Raw genomic sequence first — 18,653 nt, 5'->3', positions numbered from 1 at the left:
CCCAAAAAGCCTAAATCCAATGGATATGTGCTCAATTATGTTATATTAATCTTTCATTCTTGTCATCTTTTTTTAATACGAGACTTCACTCACAGGTATAACCCAATAATCTCCCTCTCACGTATGAGTCTATCTTTCTATGGGCTTCAAGGCTTCTTTGTGGGCCATGAACAAGTCCTACTCACTCTCCTTTGCCTAATGAGTTTTTCACTTCATCAACGTGCCATCCATAGGTCTCTCGTATGCCATCCATGGAACCACGTGTCAACCACTCAATCACATTCATGGGAAACCCACACATTCATGTCCATGGGAACCTCGCACCACACCATTTATTGGGCTTTGTGGAGCCTAGTTGTGTTCGATCTGGTTGACGACCCGACCTGACTCGAATAATGTTGCGTGGTTTTTAGGGTTTGTTGTTGTTGTTTTTACAAGAGTGAAAAACTGTAGCTACACTTTGTACTTTTAACCTTTATAATAGTGAAATCCCTACGATTTCGTGGACGTAAGCAAATTGCCGAACCACGTAAATACTGTCTTGTGCGTGTGATTATTTTTCTTTGACGTGTGCTTTTTGTATTTTTTGTTTCTCACAGATTGGGAATTTCGTGTTCATTCCCTACAATTGGTATTAGAGCCTATGGTGGTGTGCGGCGAAGGTGGTGAGGTGTTCATGGTCCATACTCAGCAGGGATAGAGAAAGCCTAAACGGCCCACACACAAAAATACTGGAGAAGAAAAGAAAAAAGCCCAACAAAGGAATATTGCTAATGGTGCTAAATAATGGTGTGGTGCGAAGTTCCCATGGACATGGATGTGCGGGTTTCAAATGGATGTGTGTGCGGGGTTGACATGTGGTTTTATGGATGGCGTATGAGAGACCTATGGATGGTGCATTGATGAAGTGAAAAATCGATTAGGCAAGGGGGAGTGAGTAGGACTTGTTCATGGCCCACAGAGAAGCCTTGAAGCCCATAGAGAGACAGACTCATATGTGAGGGGGAGATTATTGGGTTATACCTGTGAGTGAAGTCCCACATTGAATAAAGATGAGAAGAATGAGAGATTAATATAACATAATTGAGCACAACCCATTGGATTTAGGCTTTTTGGGTTAAAGTGTGTCTCTATATGTTATATTAATTACTCAATGAAGCTCTCCAAGGTGTTTCTCCACGTGGCAATTAAATGCTCTAATGGTTCAAAAAAAGCCACTTTAAGCTATCCTATTTCTTGCAATCTCCTATTCTTCGCCTCTCCCTTCTCCGCAACATCACCACCGCCGGATCCATTATCTCCTTGGTTATTTTTTTTTGAAGTGGCACAACAATGAGTGGGTAGGAAAGGCTTCCAGCAGGATCTCGGTGGCAACAACACGATACTTCGTGGAGTGGCTTGACTGGATTGAGGGTAAGCAAGCGTTCACTTTATCTGGGTTTCTCTGCCGATCGAAGATGGCATAAATAGTGATTTTGGGTTGAGGGATGGGTAACCTGTGTGTTGTGATTTCCGATGTGAGTAATTTCTTTGTGGTGTCAATGGTAACAGAAAGGTTATGAAGATGGGATTACGACAAAGAAGTAAATTTTTTTTTTTTTCGTTTTGTATTTGTTTTGTGGGTTTCTGATGGGTACTAGTGTTAAGAATATGAATCCTAGTAAATCACCATTTGTTGAAGCTATTGAAGATAAATTTAGGAAAAAGATAAAGCCGCACATAACATCAGATAACTAGAGTTTATCCCTTTTTGTTGTAATCTTTTTATTTTTCAAATTATCCTTATAAATGAAATCCATACGGAAGCCTGAAGATTGATTTGACTACTAGCTTTCTTTACACTCTGCTTTTCAAACTAGAAGAACACTATGGCAGGGAATGACTTTATTTTATTGTTTTTAGAACCCATTTTACTGCTGCTTGGGTATTTTTGCTTCTTAGGATGCAAAATGGTGAAAAGATTAAAGATTTCATCATTCATTTTCATTTTTTTGACAGTAAAAGTTAGTCAAATGGGTCGAATTTCTGTAAAATTTTCTGGCTGTGATTATAAGTTAAACAAGTCTTCAGTTTTTTAAAGTGGTATTAAGCCTTTATACCCGCATTCTTATAGTAAAAAAAGGTTATTTTTTGTTGATTCCTTTGAAAAGCTCAAGGTCATAGGTGATGAAGTTTGAAACGATGATGAGTTTGTAAAAAAAAACAAGGAGAGAATGGGTCCAGCGGTGGTGATGTTTCAGAGAGTAGAGGGAGGCAAAGGGTAGAAGATTGCAGAAATAAAGATAGTTTGAGTTGGCTTTTTTTGAACCTTTAGATCATTTAATTGCCACGTGTCTTTTATCTGTACAAAAAAGGGAGAGAACGAGAGGGTTTCTAACGGGAGAGGAGCCTGACCCTTTTTTTTTTTCCTATAAAAAAACATTGTGCTTATTTTGGTTAACGGGTATAATTCATTCAAATTGTAATAATAAATTATTATTATGTTTTTGGGATTTAATTTTAAGACATATGGTTCATATATATATATATATATATGATTTTTTTAACAATTAACTGGTGAGGAAATGTTATGTGAGGATTTTTTATTTTTTATAATTCGATAGTTATAATAAGGAAGATATATTTAAACTGTATGCATCTCCAATGAAAATACTAGGAGGTGACAATTAAGCTCTAACGCTCTTAGCATTGGAGGATGAAATCTTAAAGTGGGTAAAACACAACTCTTTGAATTAGAGGTTGGCAAATTAATTTTGATCCAAATCAGAAATGATTAAAGTATAATTCGGAAAAAAAAAATTATGTGAACTCTACGGTACAATATTGTAAAAATGATACATCTGATCTAATTTGAGCCTAACCTCTAATACAAAAATAATTGCAGAATTTTATTCTTGGTAGAAAGGGGAAAAGTAAGGATAATAGATGAAAAATTGTTAACCATTACATATATATTTTTTGAGAATCTAATTAATTATATTTCTCTATGATCTTTCATCTATGAAAAATAAAATTTCAAATATGCCAGAATTCCAAAACAAAATCTGTCCAATTCTCATATGTGAGAAACCAGGGTGACAAGTTAACAAGGAAGTAAGGACACTTTATTTTGGGTATGGTACTTGTATAGAATATAGCACACATCTAGGATACTTTTGCAAGTGTGTGAACCGTTTTTTTTTTTTTTAAAATTACGGGAGAGACACTTATATTTTATTTCTTTTTAGTTTAGATCTTGAATACATAACTAGTTATTTTTAATTTACTCTTTTGGATTTTATTTTGGTTTATATTTTAATTTCTAAATATCATTTATTAGTCATGTATTCACTTTATCATTATTACCCTTTAATTGATATATGTTTAACATTATATGAAAAAAAAATACTTAACAATATTTTAAAATATAAATCATTTTTTTTAAAAAAAAATTGTATGCATATATCTTTGTCATGTTGTGTCTTAATTTTTCAAAAATCGTGTGCAGTCATGTCAAAATTCAATGGTGAATTTGTCAAAATTCATCTTCAATAAAAGGACATTGAGTAAAGTTGTACCCTTAAGTTTCAACCAATTTTGTAGGCCAAAATGAGAAATTAGCAATAATTTCCAAACAATGTAATTAGTAGACACTGTTACAAAAGTATATTTTTTACTAACATCTCGATTTTAGGCCTAAAAATCGAGTCTTTGAGGGAGGGTCGATTTTTATGGTCTGATCCTGTTTGATGTGGCATTTTTTTCCACGTGGCGTCCACCTGGAAATCGAGTCTCTAAGACTCGATTTATAAGCCAAAAAAAATTTTAGTCTAAGTCTCTCATGTACAAGTATACCCAGAAATACCAAAAAAAAAAAAAAAAAATTGAATGCGAGAGATTTGCCCATTCTGTGCATCCAAGCCATCCCAAAAATGGCGAACCACCTGAACCACCACAACTCCACAATTGGCCCAAATAGCGGCTTCTGCTTACAAACCAAAATCTACCAGTCTCAGACCAACCACTCCTCTTCCTCCACTCACCACACCACTCCCATCACCGACTACCTCTTCGCTGACCTCAACTCCTCTCCGCCTCCAACCGCCGCAACTCTCATCGACGCCACTACTCGCCGCCGCATTTCCTTCTTGGACTTCGCTCGCTAAATCCAAACCCTAACTTCCTCCCTCCAAAACCGCCTCCACCTCTCCAAGGGCGACACGACCTTCATTCTAAGTCACTGAATCCCACTCTCCATCACCCATAGCACAGAAACCACCACCACCACCACCACCTAAAATCCATACCCACAAACTCAAACAGACTGGACTCCACCACCTACTGACCCACCAAAACCCAAACCCATACAACCCGCTCACTGTTTCCCACAACCCAGTCACCGATTTGCATAACCCAACCACCGATTCATCGATTCCACAGCCCAACAACCACTGTGACCCACACCTCAACCTCGAACACAAATGTCAATGTCCACCATAGATGCTAATCTCCACAAACCCACACCCTCCATGCCAATCTGAGAGAGATGGACCGAGACAGAAAAAGGAGAAAACAAAGAGTGGGGAGAGAGGAAGAGAAGGTGTAAATTTTTTTTTTGGGTATTTCTGGCAAGAGTGGGGAGAGAGGAAGAGAGACTTATTAGACTTAAATTTATTTTGGCTTATAAATCGAGTTTTAGAGACTCGATTTCCAGGTAGACACCACGTGGAAAAAATGCCACATCAGACGGATCAGACCATAAAAATCGACCTTCAAAGATTCGATTTTTAGGCCCAAAATCGAGTCTTTTAGACTCGAGATGTTAGTAAAAAATATATTTTTATAATAGTACCTACTAATTATATTGTTTGGAAATTATTGCTAATTTCCCATTTTGGCTAATTTTGTAACTAAATTTTGTTCTTTAAAAAATATGTAAGTATTGTGTAATAATATACAATATTGTATGTGTATTTTGCAAACTATATTTTGAAGTTTGAAGCAATGATTTTGTTATAAGTTTGGAGAAGCTCATGACTGTTATCTAGAAAAGATATTGATGTCCTACAAACAAAAAATAATAATAATAAAATAATAAATCCTTTTTTCTTAATTATCAATCTTCTTGAAAAATATAATGAATGAATTTATGTTATTATATTGAAAAGTGGAACAAAAAGTAATAAGAAACTTTTTAGAGAATAACATAAATACAGGCAGCCGATTAGTGCTTTGTCTTAATATTTTGATTTTGTACTTGGTTAAATACTTTAATACTCATATTTTACAGGTGCTATTTGTTCACTAATTCAGTGGTGGGATGGCACTTGATTCTGCAATTTCTATCTCTCATAGTTATTTCTTGTCAGCTGCAAGTATGATTTATGCCCAACACTTACCAAAAGGAATCTTAGAGCCACCAGTTGATTTGAAGTATCCTGGAATTTTTTTGTTTCTTATAGGAATTAGCGGTAACTTCTACCACCATTACCGCCTCCTCTCCAAACTAAGAACAAAGGGTGACAAAGAATATAGGATTTCCTATGGTGGTTTGTTTGATTTTGTGATACGCCCACACTATCTTTTTGAAATTATAGATTTCTTTAGGGATCTCATTTATCTCTCAAACATTGTATGCATTCTCGTTCACTGGTGGTAATATTTTGTACTTGATGGGACGGAGTTATGCCACCAGGAGATGGTACCTCTCAAAATTTGAAAATTTCCCGAAGGATGTTGAGTCCCTCATTCCATATCTTTTCTAGAATGTTAAACTCAAGGGAAAGCATGATAAGTGGGCACCTTAATATCTTATTCGAATAAAGTCTTTCATGACAACCTATTTATAGGAGTTTATGTTTAATGATTATGATGATGCCAAAAATCGTCAGTGAGCCGAATAGTCTTTACTTGCCCTTGGTAACTTGCGCAATACAAATAAAAAGAAAACCTTGCAGAGAGTACCGATGTGGTACTGGCCAGAAAAGAGAATTTTCTATCACTCTAGAGTGCCAGAGCTAGGGTATCATTATGCGTACCTTGATTTGTGAGGGCTTTGGGGTTTTTATAGTAGCGTAGAGCTAACCTCAGTTTCTTGATGAAGAAGGTATTTCCTTATAGAGAAGATCCTTTCTAATGTCCATATATCGTGGGATTCTTTCCTTATAGGGATCCCTCCGATTACGGTTGAATGTAGAATGCAAGGCATTCCTAATATGCCAAGAATGTATTGACCTCTTGGGCAAATTAATCAATTAATTAGCCAAGTAAATTAATTAAATCAATTTAACATGCAATAAGCATGGTAGCACAAACAAATCATTAAATAACTAAATGCAGCGAAAATAAAATTTGACACGAGTGATTTGTTTACGAATGGGGAAAACCATCGAGGTAAAACCCAATCGGGTGAATTTAAGGTCACCACTCCCGAGAATCCACTATTATTAAAACAAATGGTAACAAGTAAAGGAATCCTAGTACCTTATACCAACCTACAGTTGAACCCTTACCCTAATACACAGTTGGACTTGTAATGTAGTGACAATCTCTCATTTCAATGCATGACTCCTAGTACGTGGCTAACCAATTGATGCGCAGATCCCAGTACGTGACTTACTCCTTTGCGCGAATCCAAGTACGTGACTAACATACCAACTTGAGAAGGATGTTGGCTGCAAAGTTTTTCAGTTCATCCACACGATGAATATCAAGAAGCTCATTGGTTACAAAACCCTACGACGTACAAATGCAGCATCTTCTTTAAGAAAAAGATGAATTAGGGAAAATTGTCTTCGGTTACAATTTGAGTGAATAATCATTTTGCATAATCTTTGATGGCCCTTAAAATAATCCTTATATATGTCTAGGGTTGTGAGAAAAGAAATCCTACACAAACATACATGGATATGTGCAGGGGTGTAGCTAGAAATTTTTACATGGGGGGCCGATTTGAAGTATTCATATCAAAACATAAATCATAAGTCTATTGAATATGAAATTTCAATTTTGATATAACTTAAACATTAATGAACATACAAAAACTGTCTAGTACACTATAGACATATACAAAAATATCCACACAAAAAAAAAAACATATTTCACATCAAAATCATGCCCTACGACGATTTTTCATGGAATAGAATTCATCCATAATCATTTCTATGGTGAAATTCCAAGCAATTTCCTTTTCTATATAAACTATCATATTATTTGCCAAAAGTTCATCCTCCATTCTATTGCGAAATCTTGTTTTTAATAGTTTCATAGTTGAAAAAGCTCATTCTGTAGTTATTGTAGAAATTGGAAGAGTCAACACAAGATGAATCAGTCTATCAGTTAAATGATAGAATTTAGACTTCCCTGAAATTTCTAACCCCCTACATAGCTCAGATATCGTACCCATATTCTGAAAATCTAGAAGCTTTGTCCCATCAAGCTCATAATGTTGCAATTGATGCTTCAAAAGACAAATTTCCTGCTCAGTGAAATCTTGAGGATAATAATTTTCAGCCAAATTGCAAATATCACCAACTTTGAATGATCTAAAAGCATCCTTAGGATTTAATGTTGAACTAAGAGTGAGAAGATCTGCTGTTAGCTCACAAAATCTACTATTCAATTTTTTCAATTGAAAATCCATTGCAACTGTAAATATGTCAATTTTTAAATGATGTTCTATTGTTGTCAAAGCTTCATCTTAATGACGGTATCTACCTCGAGCTTTAGTGTAATGAGCATTCTAATCAGGAATATCAATTTCATGTTGTCCATAAAATGATTTAACACTAGCAAGTAAAGGCTCCCTTCTATCATCTCTCAACTTTTGAATAAGTGATTTTGTATTTGAAACTAAATGCATGGCATTTAAAAGATCCATAGAATGTTGCTGCAAAGCTTGGCAAAAAATATTAGTAATTTCCATAATCTCTTTCATCATATGCAAAATTAAAACAAATTCAAAGGATGTTTGATAATGCAAAGAAAATCAATAGGCTGGATGCTTCAAACTTGAAAGGACCACTTGCTTTGTTGATGGCCTGAAAAACAAAGGAAAGTGATCAAAGGTGACCGGGATCGCCGGCCAAGAACCCTCCGATGGCAAAGTTAGTTTTCTCTCTATATTTTTGGAGTTCCAATTTTTTGGGAACTGTAAACGTACCTTTTATCAGTCTGAATGATGTTTATATAGTGTCCTGAGGACAGTTATTGAAATTGTAACCTCCCCTAGATTTGAGGAGGTTGGAGGGTTCTTGGATAACTCCCATAACCATTTAAGAGTTATATTTTCTCATACAACAGTCACCGGAAGTTATGCGTATATTACGGAGTGGTGAAATGTATTTAGTAATTCCCAAGTGTAAAATTCTCGTCCAGGGGTCCTCGTGAGGACGAATCCCTTTAGGACGGGGATGGGCGCTTTCCTTGGACGAGTGATGTGGGTTTGTCTTCGTCCATGGACGGCCATGGCGTAAGCCCCGTCTTGGTACTTTCTTCTGGACGGCTGCTGGTGTGCTTTCTTCTGGATGGCTGCTGGTGTGGATGACCATGGACAATCTAGAGTATCTTCATTCCTCATCAGTTGCCCCTCGTCCAGGGGTTATGCAGTATATCACCAGACTTTAGGACGAGTTTTTCAAAAACATTTATTACTTATACCCTTTTTTTTTTTTTTTTTTTTTTTAAGTAGCGCACCATGTGTCATACTTTCATAGGTGGTTGGTCACGTCGACTTACCACTTCGAGGAAAACACCACGTGTCACTTTTCCATTGGTCTCGTTGTTGTGAATACCGAGACTTTTCTACCTATAAATAGTGGTTTCTCTCTTGTGCCCCTCTCACTTTTTCAGATTTTCTGTTTTGACATTCTCGTTCATCGCTTCATTTAGGAGTATTCTCAGCGTCCTTAGTATCTTCTTTCTAGAGCCAGGTATTCCCTTTACTCTAACTCTCAAGCTTTCCTTTATAAGTATTAGGATGTCCTCAATGGCTTCCTGTTCGTCTAGCGATAGTGTAGACAAGGCCATAGACGAGTATCACGATTCTTTTAGTTATGATACTTCCAGTAACGATAGTAGTAGTAGTGGCCACACAACAGAGGAATATACCTCTGGTGTTCTAGGAATTCCCATCAAGACCTTACAAGAAAATGTTAGGACGAGGGCAGCCTCTGGGGCTGATACCTCGACGAGCGTCTCGCCGTCCTCCCTTTTGGACGAAGAAGAAACTGTATATAGTTGTGCTATAGAAATCCCTTCTAAGACGGACGAGAAGAGGTTAGATGCTCTTAGGAGTTGGTTCCAAATTCCTGACGACCTAAATCCTAGGTTAGCCGTCCGAGGTGAATGGTGTTGCCAACCTTGTTTTGGAATAGGTATTTATGAAGCTTATTTGCTAGGGGGGCTTAGATTTCCTTTGAATGCCTTTGCTAGGGAATTACTCACTAGGCTGGGCTTGGGAGTGTGTCAACTTAACCCCAACGCGTGGAGACTTATTGTCTCTATGCAAGTCTTATAGAGGGCGGTATTTGATGGGAACCATCCTATCATCGTGGATGAGTTCTTGTACTGTTATAAACCCTCCGAGATAAGTCAATGTCTAGGATTTTATCAGTTTACAGCTAGGGGCAATGACTGTAGGTTGATTAAGTCTTTGCCTTCGTTTGACAGAAACTGGAAGACAGAATTTTTCTGTCTTTGGTTTCTGGGCGGGGCATCCTATCGAGATTGGTAGAGATGCATTTTCCCCTCATACTGGAGAATTAGGGAACCTTCGTCCAGAAGGTATGTTATGTTTTTTCCTTCATTTTTTTTATTTGTTTTGTTATATTTCATCTTTAAACAGTGGCCTAACCTTAATTTTCCTCTCTCTTCTCTCTTTTTTTTTTTTAGCTGCTAGACGTCCTTCTTTGAGTAAGTTCCATCGTGACCACGTCCACAAGGCTCGTCTACACCCCGAGAGAAACTTTCACTCATTGGTGACTCTTCGACGTTTGCACAGGTGGGGACTTGGCCTTGATCCGTCCGTCGAAGCCCTTGCGCACGAGCAAACCGTCCGTAGACGTGAGTGTTTTTCTTACTTAAGGTATATATATATATATATATATATATATATATATTTTATTATTTTTATATATATGTATATCTGTACATGTGTTTTTTTTTTTTTTTTTTTTTTTTTTTTTTTCAGGAATGGCGACCATGAAGGGAAATAAGGGAAATGAGGTGATCGACGAGACGGCTAGACCTGAAGTTCAAACCCAGCCTCGTCCTGCTGCTGGAGACAAGAGGAAAAGCTTGTCCAAAAACTTGGACCTGGGAAGCTTGCCCAGTTGTCGGGGGAAGAAGACCAAGCATGGGTCATCTAGGCCCGAAACTGCCAGGCCTGATCCTCCTTTCTCCCAGCCGTCCATCCCAGTCGTCGATATCGACTCGTCTACGCCTGTTAGCGTCATTCCGTCCAAGTCCCCTGCTCCTGCTTCGTCCTAGCCTCCTCAAAGGATTTCTACAAACTTATTGGAGAATGAGGATATGGCTTGGGAATGATTCTAAGAGGCTGTAACAGGCGAGGACGTGGCTGCGTGCTACGGCATGTCTTTGAAGGAGTTTGAGCACTCCGGCGTCCATGACCTTTTTAAGGTGACCATCTTTGCCTCGTCTTGGTTTAGCCATGTTATCCACTGTTATTTTTATCTCTTGAACCTTCTTATCTTCCATGTAGGCAATGTCGAAGTTCATAGTTGCGTCCAGGCAGGCCACAGAGATGGACAGGATGAGGATCCTTCTAGAGAAAGAATAGAAGAGATTAAGAACGACTGCAGGACTTGGGCCGAGGTGGCAAACAAGGCCAAGGACGAGGCTGAGGAGTTGAGTGCTTTGGTGGGGGAGCTGAAATCCGATGCTGCTAGGAAGGACGACCGTCTTAACCTTCTTCAAAAGAAGAATGACGAGCTGAGTCTTCTCCTCAAGAAAGCTAAAGACGAGGCAGTGGAGGAGTTCAAAGAGTCCAAGGAGTTTACTGACCTGCTGGACACGAACTACGCAGCAGGGTTTGAAGATTTTAGGATGGACGCTATAGACAACTTTCCTGGAGTTGACTTTAGCACCATTAAACTCAACCTTAGCACTGCTACAAGTTCTCTCCTTCAAACAGACTCAGACGATGTCAACATTGAGGACGACGCTTCCACCAAACCAGCTCAGGACGACCCCAACGTTGATGCCCCCCCTCTTGAAGACAATTTTTTAAACTAGTGCTATTGTTGTTTGGTTTTCTTTTTTGGTCCGTTGTTTTTGGACCCTTTTAATTAAAAAAAAAAAAATGTATTCGAGTACAATTACCTCGTCTAGAGTGTTCTGGACGAGCTTATTAACAATTGCCTTTTAAGGCTTATTTTATAAGGGTTTTTGGACGGTCGTCTATCCTCTTTAGACTAAATAATATTTTTTCTTTATCCATCACCTATTGTATGGACGAGCTTATACATTATTTTTACCATTTATGCTATTGTCTTTTAAACAATGTTCTAAGTGTTGAATGATCGTCTATGTGATTTCTTTATGGACGACCCACTTAGGACAATAATGATGACTGCATTACTTTTGCTTGTCCTTTAGGCAATTATTACTCGTCTTCTCACAAGAAGTTTATAACGTTTTTATGTTTTACTCGTCCTAAGACATTGAGGCGTCTTGACTAGCTGCTCGTCTTTGGAATATTATGCCTTAACGCCTGCCTTCTTTCTTAAATGAGTGGGCCTTAGCTTTTTCTTTTTGCTTTATACTCATTTAAAGGAAAGCTTGGACGAGTATGCCTTAGCTTTTTTCTCTTTGCTTTATCTTTATTTCAAGGAAAGCTTGACGAGTATGCCTTGGCTTTTTTCTTTTTGCTCTATCCTTATTTAAAGGAAAGCTTGGATGAGTATTACTGTGTCCAGAGATTTTCATTCGTCTTAGGCTTTTGCCCCCCTTGTGGGTATTATTATGGAAATTAGATTTATGCATTGAATACATTAGAAATCTAAACCATATTATTATATGAACATTGTCCACAGGTATGGCACACGTTTATAAGCTAGTGCTTTATTAAAATACTTTAAAAAATACACAGCCTTGTCTTTCATAAGCTGGTCTGTAAAATGGTGCAAAAGTTTAAGAACTAATGCACTTTTTATTCTTAATACACACTATAGTAGTAGTAAGAACAAAATATAAGCGAACACGCAAATCATAACTGTAACTTTGTCACTGACTTCCCTTGTCCCTGCTTATCACTGATAGTACCTCCTCAGGTGCTCCACGTTCCAGGGATGCTCTAACTTCCGCCCGTCCAGAGCTTCCAGGTAGTAAGACCCCTGCCTCTTGCAGTTGATTACCTTGTAGGGTCCTTCCTAATTGGGTCCCAATTTTCCATGAGCTGGGTCCCTAGTTGCCAAGGAGACTTTTTTGTGGACAAGGTCCCCCACACTGAACCGTCTGGGTTTCACCATGACATCATGCTATCTACCCATAAGATTTTTGTATCTTGCTATCCTTTGATCCGCATCCATTCTTACCTCGTCAATAAGATCGAGGTCAAGACGAAGTTGTTCCCCATTCTCTTTCTCCTGACACTCCATCACTCGATGACTAGCTATATGAACTTCCACCGGTATGACAGCTTCACTTCCATAGGCTAGTTTAAAGGGGGTTTCTCTTGTCGGAATTTGTACAGTCGTCCTATAGGCCCAAAGAACACCTGGTAGCTCATCTGGCCATATCCCTTTTGCCCCCTTGAGCCGAGTCCTGATGATTTTCAGCAGGGATCGGTTTGGTACTTCTGCTTATCCATTCGCCTGTGGATGGGAGGGTGAGGAGTAGTGATTCTTGATCCCAAAATGATTGCAAAAGTCTCTGAAGGGTGCGTTGTCAAAATGACGTCCGTTATTCGACACTAGTACCCTAGGTACTCCGAACCTACATAGAATATTATTCCATACAAAATTTTTGACATTTTGTTGAGTGATTGTTGCAAGAGGTTCGGCCTCTACCTACTTGGTAAAGTAATCAATCCCTACGACCAAAAACTTCATTTGTCTGGTTCCCATGGGGAAGGGACCTAGGATATCCAGTCCCCACTGTGCAAAGGGCCATGGAGCCGTCATTGGGGTCTGATACTCTGACGACTGTCTAGGGACATTGCTAAAGTGTTGACACTGGTCACAAACCTTGACATAGGCCTTAGCATCTGCTTGCATTGTAGGCCAATAATAGCCTGCACGGACGATCTTATGGATTAGTGATCTTGCTCCTGAATGATTTCCACATGCTCTTTCATGAACTTCCCTCAAAACATAGTTTGATTCGTCAGGGGCCAAGCACCTTAAATAAGGTTGAGAAAAACCTCGTTTGTACAACACTTCATTTATGAGGACATACTTGGCTGCCCTAACCCTCAACTTCCTAGCTTTATCTTTGTCTTCTAGAAGCCTTCCATCTTTAAGATAAATTACTATCGGACTCATCCAATTTTCTCCTCCTCCTATTTGCTGTATGTCAAGAATGTCTATGCTTGGCATATATTGGACGTTGTCGCACTCGTCCGTAACTCCTACTGAAGCTGCTTTTGCTAAGGCATCCGCTTCCATATTTTCCTCCTTGGGGAGTTGAACAAAACTTATCGCTGAAAACTTTCGGGCGAGTCGTTTCACTCTACTGAGGTATTTCTTCATCCGATCCTCCTTAGTATCACACATTCCATTTACTTAGTTGATAACTAGCTGAGAATCTCCTCTGATTGTTATCGACTCCGCCCCTAAGGACTTAGCCAATTCCAATCCTTTGAGTAGTGCTTTGTACTCAGCCTCGTTATTGGTGGTTTGATACTGTAGACGGGCCGCGTACTCCAGCTTGTCACCCTCGGGGGACTCCAGTATAACTCCAATCCCTCTTGCATATAGTGTGAACGATCCGTCTACATTAATCACCCACCTTTCAACTCCTTCGTCCTTGCCCAGGTCATCCTGGCTGGGGGTGAATTCTGCGATGAAATTTGCTAATGCCTGCGCCTTGATCGCACTCCTTGGAAGGTATCTGATATCAAACTCGCTAAGTTCAACAGCCCACTGTATTAGCTGTCCAGCAATTTTCAACTTTTTCATTGCCTTCTTTATGGGGTGGTCTGTTAGGACGTTGATAATGTGAGCTTGGAAATAATGCCTCAGCTTCTTGGAAGCCGTAATCAATGAAAAGGCTAGTTTCTCCATCATCGGGTATCGTCCTTCTGCTCCTCTCATTGCACGGCTTGTGTAATAAACCGGTTTCTAGATTCTCCATTCTTCTCTAACTAACGCTGAGCTTACTACGTGTAGGGACACTGCCAAGTACAAATACAGCTCTTCTCCAGGTACAGACGGACTCAGCAGCAGTGCTGTCATGAGATATGTTTTCAAGTCTTGGAAGGCCCTTTGACATTCGTCCATCCACTCAAATGCATTCCTGAGGACTTTAAAAAATGGCAAACACTTATCGGTAGCTTTCGACACAAACCTGTTAAGGGCGGCGACTCGTCCGGTAAGAGACTGGACTTCCCTGATATTTTTCGGTGGTTCCATATTCAGTATCGCCTGGATTTTATCCGAATTTGCTTCGATTCCTCTGTGCGAAACCATGAACCCCAAAAACTTCCCCGACGAAACTCCGAAAGCATACTTGCTTGGATTTAATTTCATGTTGTATCGACGCAATGTATCCAAAGTTTCTTGAAGGTCATCCAGATGATTGTCCTTGTCCTGGCTTTTCACCAGCATGTCGTCTACGTAAACCTCCACATTTTGCCCGATTTGAGGATGAAACATATGCTTAACCAGCCTCTGGTAAGTCGCCCCTGCGTTTTTCAAACCAAAGGGCATCACTTTGTAGCAATACAACCCTTGGCTTGTAATGAATGAGGTCTTCTCTTGATCCACTTCAGCCATCTTTATCTGGTTGTAACCTGAGAAGGCATCCATGAAGCTCAGCACCCTATGACCCACTGTCGAGTCCACCAACTGGTCAATGCGTGGCAATGGGTAACTATCCTTGGGGCAAGCTTTGTTTAAATCAGTGAAGTCCACGCACATTCGCCACTTGCTGTTAGCTTTCTTCACCATGACCACGTTCGCTAACCAATCCGGATAATAAACTTCTCAGATGAACTCCGCGGCAACCAACTTTTGTACTTCTTCCTTGATGGCATTGTCTCGTTCAGGAGCGAAAACCTTTTTTTTTTCTGACGCACTGGTTTTGAATAGGGACACACGTTCAGGCTATGAGTAATAACACTTGGATCAATGTCAGGCATGTCTTCATGACTCCATGCAAAGACATCGAGGCTTTTCTTCAGAAACCAAACCAAACCAAAGCGTGCTTTTCCCCTTCTTCCATGCTCGCCCCAATTCTAGTGAACTTCTCAGGCTGGTTCTCGTCCAAAGGAACGTCTTCTAATACTTCAGTGGGTTCCGCTGCGATTCTTCTTCCGTCTATACTCATTGTCTGCATGTGCTCGTCCATCGCCAGCATAGCTAAGTAGCATTCTCTGGCGGCCAGTTGATCTCCTTGTACTTGGCCTACTCTGTGCTCAGCTAAAAATTTGATGGACAAGTGGTAGGTAAAGGTACTGCCTTCCAGCTATTCAGAGTTGGTCTTCCAATAATTGCATTATATGACGATGCACAATCAACAACAAGGAAATTTACCTCATTGGTTATCTGCTGTGGATATGTTCCAACGACCACTGGTAATGTAATGGTGCCCACCGGTTGCACCTTCATTCCTCCGAATCCCACCAATGGCGAATTCACTGGTTGAAGCTAATCTCATCCTAGCCTCATTTGCTAGAAGGCGGGGTAGTAAAGAATGTCTGCAGAACTGCCATTGTCTATCAACACCCTCCTGTTCATGTAGTTAGAAATGAGTAAGGTGATGACTATCGCGTCATCGTGTAGGTGGTGAAGTCGTCCTGCTTCCTCATCCGTGAATGTAACAGCCTGCTCGTCTACTTCCCTCGTCTTAGGAGGTTGTCCAGACAACTGGATGTTCTGCACCACCTTCAGGTATGTCTTCCTCGACTTGGATGACTGCGCTATTGAGTTTCCTCCTATGATTACCCTTATCTCTCCTAGTGGAGGTCGTGATAATTCTTCCACCTTAGCTTTTAGTTTCTCATCTCTTTGATCTCGTCCAAGGAAGTTCCTTAGCTTTCCTTGTCTAATGAGATTCTCTATCTGCTGCTTCAAGTCAAAGCACTCGTCCGTGTCATGCCCGTGATCTCTGTGAAAGCGGCAGTACTTGCTCCTATTGTGCTTGTTAGGGTCTCCTTTCATCTTATCCGGCCACTTCAAGGACGGATCATTCTTGATCTACATAAGAACCTGCTCTAGTGGCATGGTCAGGGGCGTGTATTACTGATTCCTCGCTGAGGAACTCGCCTTCTTACCATCCTTGTCTTTCCTCTCGTCCACCCGAGCTTTCTTTGGACGAGGTCCCTAATCTGAGTAACGATGGTGACCCGCTTCCGGGCGTTCTGTCCTTTTTCTTTTCTTGGCTATGATAGCGTCCTCAACATTCATGAAATTCTGGGCCGAATGGACAAGCTTGGCCATAGTCTGTGGTTCTTACTCATAGAGCTTATGAATGAACAAGTCAGAATTGACCCCATTGTGAAAAGTGGCCAGCAATAACTTGTCATCCATTTCGTCCACCATCAAGGCTTCCCTATTAAACCGGGTAATAAAGGATCGCAAACTCTCATTTTCCCCTTACTCTATAGTCAGCAGACTAGAAGAGGAAAGCTTGTGGCACCGTCCTCCAATGAAACTATTGACAAACAACTTACTCAACTCTTTAAACGATCCCACCGAGTTTGGGGGTATTTTACTGAACCACACTCGCGCTGGTCCCTTAAGTGTGGTGGGAAAAGCTCTGCACATAATCTCGTCTGGGAACCCTTGAAGGTGCATGGTTGTCTTGAAAGTAGCAATGTGGTCACACGGGTCGCAATTTCCATCATACGAATCCAAGGAAGGCATTTTGAATTTTGGAGGTAGGGGATGACTGTTGATGGAAGTCGTGAAAGGGGAGTTCGTTCGGTGAACCATATCATCCACTGGGTTTGCCCGCCTCATGTTCTCCCTCATCTCTTCCATGGCTTTTCTCATCTGGTCCATCTCTCTTTCCAAGTGTGGCACTCTTCTTGAAGCGGTACCCCTTGTCTGATTTTCGAACTCGACATTTTCTCCTCCGCCTTCCTGACTCTGGGCTCGTCCCTCCGTGTGCCCATCCTGGCGCTGCCTCCTAAGGTTGATCTCCCTATTCAACTCCTGATTCTGACTGGTCAGTTTTGCCATAGCGGCAGCCATGGATTGTATATGTTGAATAGAAGGCGGTTGCATGACAGGCGCTGACCTGCGATCGCGAAGGGGATTGCTAGATGCATCCTTACTTTCCTGGTGGCTTGGGCTGGTAGCCCTTGATCTTGTTTGAACCATTCAGCCTTTTGTCTGGGAAAGGCTAATCCTTGACAACAAAAACAGAGTCGAATGAAAAGAACAGTGAATAGTGTTTTTTTTCTTTCCCACAGACGACGCCAACTGATAATGCAAAGAAAATCAATAGGCTGGATGCTTCGGACTTGAAAGGACCACTTGCTTTCTTGATGGCCTGAAAAACAAAGGAAAGCGATCAAAGGTGACCGGGATCGCCAGCCAAGAACCCTCCGATGGCAAAGTTAGTTTTCTCTCTATATTTTTGGAGTTCTAATTTTTTGGAAAATGTAAACGTACCTTTTATTGGTCTGAATGATGTTTATATAGTGTCCTGAGGACAATTATTGAAATTGTAATCTCCCTTGGATTTGAGGAGGTTGGGGGGTTCTTGGATAACTCCCATAACCATTTAGGAGTTATATTTTCTCATACAATGGTCACCGGAAGTTATGCGTATATTATGGAGTGGTGAAATGTATTTAATAATTCCCAAGTGTAAAATTCTCGTCCAGGGGTCCTCGTGAGGACGAATCCCTTCAGGACAGGGATGGGCGCTTTCCTTGGATGAGTGATGTGGGTTTGTCTTTGTCCATGGACGGCCATTGCGTAAGCCCCGTCTTGGTGCTTTCTTTTGGACGGCTGCTGGTGTGCTTTCTTCTAAACGGCTGCTGGTGTGGATGACCATGGACGATCTGGAGTATCTTCATTCCTCATCAATGTTAATACCTAATAAGCTCTCTCGGCATCACCACATTGTTTATAATTACCCCCTTCATTAGAGATAGTATTGATAACTTTGCAAGTTGCATCAAACATTTTTATCAAACTACAAATAGAGTGAAAATGAGATCCCCAACGTGTATCTCCAGCCCGTTGCAAAGTACCAATTTGGTTTGCTCCTCTTCTAGTCTCAATTTCATTAGAAGCAATCATATTCTCAATTTGTTCCCCTTGAGCATATTGCAATTCATCATTACGCTTGCTAGAACCAACGACAATATTGATAATATTAGTCAAATGATCAAAGAATTGATGAACAACTTTTACTTCTCTAGATGCTGTAACTAAAGCTAATTACAACCTATGAGCCATGCAATGTACATAATAAGCATATGGAAATTCTTTAAGAAATAGAGCTTGTAATCCATTCCATTCACCACGCATATTACTAGC

The 18,653-nt window shown here is 40.1% G+C and overlaps 1 pseudogene; it reads left to right on the top strand.

The window, feature by feature from the left end:
* The first annotated feature begins 5,272 nt into the window (after nucleotides 1-5,272).
* LOC142615083 (uncharacterized) lies at nucleotides 5,273-5,744 on the top strand (annotated as a pseudogene).
* Nucleotides 5,745-18,653: the final 12,909 nt, after the last annotated feature.

The sequence above is a fragment of the Castanea sativa genome, chromosome 11 (assembly GCF_040712315.1).
Source record: "Castanea sativa cultivar Marrone di Chiusa Pesio chromosome 11, ASM4071231v1".
Taxonomy (NCBI): Eukaryota; Viridiplantae; Streptophyta; class Magnoliopsida; order Fagales; family Fagaceae; genus Castanea; species Castanea sativa.
Note: the sequence above shows the minus strand (reverse complement) of the source record. Positions and strands in the feature narration are given on the sequence as shown.